The sequence below is a fragment of the Sapajus apella genome, unplaced genomic scaffold (genome assembly GCF_009761245.1).
Source record: "Sapajus apella isolate SASKATOON/1434 unplaced genomic scaffold, GSC_monkey_1.0 scaffold22, whole genome shotgun sequence".
NCBI classification, from domain to species: Eukaryota; Metazoa; Chordata; class Mammalia; order Primates; family Cebidae; genus Sapajus; species Sapajus apella.
The window spans coordinates 4,834,759-4,842,339 of record NW_022436962.1 but is presented as its reverse complement, the minus strand read 5'-3'; positions in this window follow the sequence as shown (position 1 = coordinate 4,842,339).

The window sequence follows — 7,581 nt, the reverse complement described above, 5'->3', positions numbered from 1 at the left end:
CACTCCATCACTCCATCACTCCATCTCACCATCTCACCCCATCTCACTCCATCACTCCATCACCCCATCACCCCATCACTCCATCACTCTATCACCCCATCACCCCATCACTCCATCACCCCATCACCCCATCACCCTATCACCCCATCACCCCATTACTCCACTCCATCTCACCCCATCACTCCATCACCCCATCACTCCATCACCCCATCACCCCATCACTGCGTCTCACCCTGTCACTCAGGGCTGGGAGGAGCCCTCCCCAACAGCTGGATGGCGGCAGCTTCTGCAGCATCAGCAGCAGGCAACTGCCAAGGAGAGGAGAGCGCCTGCCCCTTCCCTCTGGGCCTCCCGCTTGAGCCTGTGCCCCACATCCCAGGCGCCTCACCCAGGATACTTGTCCTAGGAGTGTGACAGGACTGTCAGCAGCCAAGGCCGCACCCTGAGGCCTCTCTTCTGCCACTGGCCACCCCCACGGGCTCCCCAGCCGAGGAGTGCAGGGTAGAGAGAAAGGGCTGATACCATCTTCCAGGGAGCGTGTCTTGCCAGTGAGCCCAGTGCCAGCTCCTGGCCTCAGAGTCCTCTGTTCTAGCCCCTGTCCCTTGATGGGACGTTCCACAGTCCTGTCCAGGCCATCTGAGCCAGGTCCCGAGGGAGCTGCCATGCCCTCCTTGACCTTCAGGGAGACTTCCAGCTGTGAACCAAGGGAAGAAGAGGCGAGGGCTGATGTGAGGGCCCAGCCTCTGCTCCACCGCTCTGTCCCCTGGGTCCCACAGGGCCAGAGGAGGAGGGAGTCTAGAATCCTGCAGGTTCTCCCTCCCTCAGTTCTCTCTGGGGAAGCTGGCATGCTGTCCCCAGGGTGAGGGGTGCCTCCTTCCCCTCCTCACTGTCCTCTATGGTCCTCAGCCCGGGGTCTTCCAGAGGTCAGGACTCAGGATCTGAGTATCACAGAGGGTCTGCAGAGTGGAGGTTGGTGGGGTGGGCCCTGGGAAGCCTGGGTGTGTGTGTGAGGGAGGGGCTAACTGGCCCTCGGTGCCCCAGCCTGGCGCCATCTGTCCTCTCCTGTGTGCAAGGCTCGCTTGGCCTCCTCACCGGCCCCCCACCACAGACGACCCTCTTTCCACTTCCTTCTCTCCCAGATGCTGGCGCCCCAATTACCTGTTCCCTGCCCCAGGCAGTGCCCAGAGGTCTCAGAGGGCCCACTCATCCCGCCCCAGCCCCAGCCCCAGCCCCTCTGCAAAGCCTGTGGTGCCACCTGGTGGTCTTGTCTGGGATGGCAGGCTGACCCCAGGGACTTGGGAAGGGGTCCAGGCCTCTCCAGCTCCCTCCAGCTCTGTCCAGCCACTGAATCTCGCTTTGCTCTCCCTGGGGCTTCTGGCCCCAGCGATCTAGTGCCCACAGCTGCTCCTTGGGTGTGCTGGAGAGCCACGCCACGCTGGCCTCCACCCGGGGTGTGAGAAGAGATCTGGAAATAACAGCAGAGCTATGATGCAGTGTGACCTTGAACCCGGAGGCCTTGACACCTCCGGATGTGAAGCCACTTGCCCAAAGCTACGCAACTAGTAAACATGACACTGCATTGAAACTCACATCCAGGAAGCCCGGAGCTTCCCCCAGAGGGGCCAGTGGAATCCACAGCCTCAATCCCAGGACAAGCGCTAGTCCTCGATGGGGAGAGTGGAGAGAACGTAAACTAGCAGTTTGGTTTTAAGCCCAGTTCTGGCACTAACTCACCGTGGACTCGGGGCAATCTCTCTCTGGGCCTTCTCCATCTTAAAGGAATCAGATCAGGCAATCCCAAGCATCCCCCAGCTGGAGCTGGGTCCTGGGCTCAGAGGTCCAGGCTGCCCCTCGCCGGGCTGGGCTGGGCTGGGCGGCTGTGGCTCCCACTGGAAGGTATTAAATGGAACCCTGAGTTCTGATGGTGGTGTCTGAAATGGGCCCTCACAACCCGCAGGTCGAGGCTTCATGACACCTCCTTTGTGCCCCGCCTCTCCTTCTAGAAAGCGCCTCTGATGATTCCTTAAAACCCCGGACCTCCTCTTGTCCAGCAGCCTTTGAAGCCCTCTTCTCAGTCCCCACCCACCATGGGCTCCAGCCCCCTCAGGCTTCTTTCTGGTGGTCAGAGGTGCTTTCCCGGCCTCCGACTGCATGGGCCTCTCCGCCCTGGAACGCTCTCCCCTCACCGCTTAGCCAGGAAGCCTCTGTCTCCCCAGCCCTCAGCCCAGGCCCACTCAGGTCCCTGTGTTGTATGGCCCCATGGCACCTAGACTTCCTATGGAATTTGCACTGGTTTGGCTGGTACAGTCAGCCTTCTGGGGAGTGTCACGGGGAGCCTGCTGCAGCACCCCGAGTCCACTGCTGCCCACGACATGCAGATGCTCCAAACGCCTGAGCACTTCAGGGCATGGCCGGCTGCGACTGTCCATCGCCACCTGCCCGTGGCATCTGGCCCCACACTTGCTTTCACCCGTTTCCTACCCCCTGCACCCCTGTCCACCTAAAGACAGGAGCTCTGCCTCTCCTACCTCCATAGAGGAGGGGAGGGGCTGCTGCTGGGGGCTCCTTCAGCCCTGGCTCCAACTCGCTGTCATCCACAGTGCAGGTGTCCTGGGAAGGTGCCTGACACATCACCACCGCCCAGCCCAGGCCGTGCTCTCCTCCCCTGGGCAGCAGAGTGCAAACCTGGGGAGTGGACACACGTAGAACGCCAGGAGGAGGGAGGGGGCCCAGCCCCACTGCAGCCAGAGAGGTCAGAAGCACAGGACGGGCAGGAAGGAAGCCCGGGGCCACCTAGTCCAACCTGCTCATACACAGAGAGGAGAACAGAGGCACAGACGAGGTGGGGACTTGCCGACCTCTCAGAGCTGAGGTCGGAGGCCAGGGGTCCTGGCCCGGGCTCTGGCACTCTCCGTGGTCCTGGGTGCTCCAGGCTGGGTCCCCATGGAGGCAGGAGAGTCCCTGACCCGCTCCCCGATATGGTAGAGTAGGAGTACGGGACCGGATTTCTCCAGGCAGGAGACAGGGCCAGAGCCTTCCTCCCTCTGGAGTTCTGTTCTCCAAGACCAGCGTCTCGCTCCCTGGGGAGTTTCAATTCCGAGCAACCTGGCATTGGAGCCTGTTAGTATCCTGACAGCAGTTGACCGCCTGCTAGGTGCTAAGCACTTCCCACACATATTTCCTCATTTAATCCCAGCAACTCCAAAATACAGGTATTACTACCTCATTGGACAGATGAGGACGAGGTGTGGGGCGATGAAGTGGCCAGAGACACGCTGCTGCCACTGTGCCCCTCCCTGCAGCCCCTTCACACTCCTCTCCCTGCCTGGCTTCCTCACCATCCCTGCACGGCACTGCCCGCCCAGCTCAGGCACCACATGGGGCAGTTGGAGGGGTCTCGAGGACGGTGGCCCTGCTGCCTGCCTCTGCACTCCGCTCCCAGAGGCCCCGTGGGGCAAGCCGCGTCTGCTGCTCCCCGGCCAGCTTCTTGGCCTGCAGCCTCTGTAGTGGGGACCTGGGGGCTGGAGGGCATGGGGCTCCGTGAGCCGGGCCGCTAGCAGCCACTTCCTCTCAAGGTCCGCCCCTGTGGCAGTGTCCAGTGGCCCGAGGAGGCTGCACCATTTCCCCTATGCTTCGGCTCACGCGCCTCCTTCTCTGCCCAGAATGTCTCACTCAGGCCTGCAGATCCTCCCAACTTGGCACTCCCTGGGTGCCCCTCACCTGCCTTGCTGCTTGGCCCTGGCTGCTTCTGAGCCCTCTGTCCACCTTGGAGCCTACCGTCAGCTCACCCCTCTTCTCAGTCGGCACCCTATCTTGGGGCGACCTCAACCCCTCCCACACGCTTCTAAATAAAGGGGTGGTGACGTCTCCCAAATGCACACCGCCAACCCCAACCCCCACCAGATCTCCTGCCAGTCAACATGCTGTGTTTCAAATGACCTCATCTCTACCCTCCCTCCCGTCTCTCAGGAGGTGGCCCCACTGCCCCTCTCGGCTGCAGCCAATCATGAAGCGCCATGAACTTCACCTCCTTCCCTCCCAGAACACCCACTTCTCGGTGGCTCCTCTATCTTGAACTTCCTCCTTGCCTATATGATGCTCCAATTTCTGATTTGTCCTCTGGGACTCTGCTCAGGTGCCACCTCCTACACGAAGCCTTCCTTGATTCCTCTAGGCTGAGTCGGGTATCCCACTGAAGCTCTTCCATGGCGCCCTGTGCTTATCTAAGCTAAGACTGACCTGCCAATAATGCAGCTGCCTGGCCACTGGCCAACACCCCCTAAACTGAGGACTACTCTAGGCCATAATGTGTTCTCTCAGCACCCAGGTTGTACCTGGCACGTAGTGAGCACTCTGTAACTACCGGATGAGGGAATCGATATAGTCATGAGAATAACGCTGGTTAGTATTATGAATGGGGGGAATTATTTTAAGTATTCCATGGAACAATAGAGTTCAGGGCATTTTCCTCATGTGATGCTTAAAACCCTGTAAATTACCACATAAAGAAAGTTCCCAGGTGGCTCAGAGGCTAGGAGTTGGCCTGAGTGGGGGTGCAGGGGATTACAAGGCTGTGATGGAAGGACTATGGGATGAGGGTGAAACCTGGCAAGGCCTGGAGCTGACTTTATTCTGGGCTTGCCTGTTTTATGTGTTCAGTTTGGATCTGGACCCAGGTCCAGATCCTGAAATAAATGATGCTTGCAATTTGACTCATTTCTACTCCTATACTGTATTTAAATGATGCGACTGGGTTTTGTTGCAAATAAATCATTATTTTGTTGTTGAAGAATAAAAGAATGAGAGAAAAAACCAAAAAAAAACCCTGAGGCTTTGGGGCTGGGAAAACATCCACAAGGGAAGAAGTGAGACGGCAGGGTCTTCTCTGCCCATCAGTACTCCTCCCCACAAAACCCAGGGCCCTGCTGTCACTCGCCAGCGTCAGCAGGACTATGAAGGAGACGCGGTGGGAGCCAGTTGTACATCACCAGTGTCTGGAGTGCTTGAAGCATGTTCATTCTCACGACCTTGTGGAGCAGGCAGGACAGAATCTCATCTCATTTGAGGAAAGCCCAAGGCCCAGGATGGCTGAGTGAGGAGCCAGGGTCCCCTCACAAGGCAGGGCTACCTTCTGTCTCCCCATGCAGTGTGACCACCCCCATTCTCACCAGATGATCTCCAGCCGCTGCGCCCCAGAGCCTCCGCTCGTCAGCCCTGCCATAGTCTCCTTCACTTCCCTCAGCTCCCACTGGCTCCCATCCAGCTGCAGCTGCAGAGCCTAGGAGAGCGGCCCACCCGGCCCAGCACCCTCTCCACCTCCGAGGTGCTCCGGGCTGCACCCCACAGCCCCAGCCTCCAGCCAGCTGCTACTGTAGCAGGAGCCTGGGGGGCTGGAGGGCAGGGGGCTTCATGAGCTGGGCCCACCAGAAGCCACTTGGGGCCTTAATCCAACAACCCTCCAATACTCCTCTCTCTAGGGCTTGGAGCATCTCCTGGGTCTCCCGGAGGCTGGTGGCCAGGGGCTAGACACGGCACTGCAGACAGGAGCCTGATGCGTGGAGGCAGTCCAGCCGTTGCCTGAGCAGCCTCAGGGCCCCTGCTTGGGGCACGCCTGCCTCTCCTGCAGCATGGCCCGGGGCCCTGCAGCTCCATCCTGGCCCAGAGTGCCTGGGCCAGTCTCTCCTAGGGGGCTCTGACCAGGGCCTGCTTGGGTACCCCTGCTGCTCAGAGCTGGGCCTGCACCATCCGAAGCTCACCCAGCTCCTGTCCCAGGACCCCCAGGCCAGGGTCCTGAACCCAACAAAGCAGGGGGCCACTTTCCTGCTTAAGAGACGTCCTGCACCCTTGCTGCATTCCTAATCACTTATAGCCACAACAGACTCACTTCACGTTCTCCTGCCAGCCCCTGTGGGAGGCATTTTATGCACCCTTCTTTCTCTCTGAAAGGAGTGCTATTTCGTGCTCATTTTGCTGATAAGGAAGCCGAGGTTCAGAGCGGTTAAGGAACTTGCTCAATATCACGTAGCTGGTCAGTTTATTGAGTTGAGACATTAGTCTGACTCCAAAGCCCGTAACTAAATGACGGCCCACTATGGTTTGAATGTTCGTCCCTTTCGAGATTTATGTTGAAACTTAATCCCCAGTGTGGCAGTATGGAGAGGTGAGACCGATAAGAGGTGACTGGGTCATGAGGACTCTGCCCTCATGAATGGGTTAACCCATTCATAGGTTGGTGGGTGAATGGGCGATCACAGGAGCAGGACTGGTGGCTTCATAAGAAAAGGAGGAGGCCCGAGCTAGCCTGCTCAGCCGCCTTGCCATGGGATGCCCTGGGCCCCCTCAGGATGCTGCAGAGTCCCCACCAGCAAGAAGGCCCTCTCCAGATGCGGCCTTCCACCATGGACTTCTCAGCCTCTATAATTGTAAGAAACAAGTTTTCTTTCCTTGTATATTACCCAGTTTCAGGCATTCTGTTATAAGCAACAGAAAACAGACTAAGACGCTACCCTATTCATTATTGATCAAATCTTTGAGTGTCTGTTTTGTGCCAGGTAATTAGGCCTGGAAATAGAGCAGTGAACATAAGAGAAAAAATAAGCTTGTGGAAAAGCAAGTGGCGGGTAAGGACTCTTACATTCTCACAGGGGTGCCGCAGACACAAGGCAAGCCAATAGAATCAATGCGTCACGTAGTGATGTTAGAAAGATAAACCAAGGAAAATGGACAGGGATTGGTGGCAGAGAGGAAGGTTGCCATCTTAGATAAGGTGGTCAGAAAAGGCCTCATGAGGAAGGTATTGACGGAACACAGACCCGAAGGAGGCGTGGGGGTGAGCCGTGCAGATATCTGGAGAAAGAATGTTCCAGAGAAGGGGACAAGGAGACCAGTGGGGCTGGAACAAAGGTGGCCAAGATCAGTCGCTGGGCTCAGAGAGGTACAGGTGGGCCGGGACAGCCTCCCTAAAACAATACGGCACCCAAGCATAATGAAAGATGTCAATTCTTTGAAATCCCCAGAAGTTTACCTTAGCCAGCTGTGGGTGGGCTGGCACCAGGTTTCTCATTCACACCACATCCACCAAGTTACTTACTTCATCAACCCAACTGTGGCAAGTGGCAGGTAAGGGAGGGATGGCCCAGTCTTACAGGAGGAGAAAACTGAGGCTGGGAGAGGGTCCTTAGCCACAGAAAACAGTGACTTCCCCACAAGGAATTTCTGTTCTTTGTCTCTTTAGGGTTTGGAGGGTGGGGGTGAGAGAGGTCAGAGATGAGAGTGATCATCTTTCTTGTTTGCACAGGGGCAGAGTAATACACTAGTCTGGAGCCAGAAACTACATCCTCCCCAGTCAGTGCTCCCACAACGCCGAGCTCCAGGAACCTAGGGTGCAGGTCTGGCCACCCGCACCTGGCCCAGGTGAGCCCAACCTGGAAAGCCCTGGAAGGAGGTGCTAAGGTCGTCAGAGCAACCGGCTTCTGATTGGCTGCTGCCGGGCTCCCTTGGCCAATGAAAGGAAAGAAAGGGAAGGCTGGGCTTGTGCCCTCTGGGTAGAGATGGAGTGGGCAGGGCCAGGCGGTCCAGTGT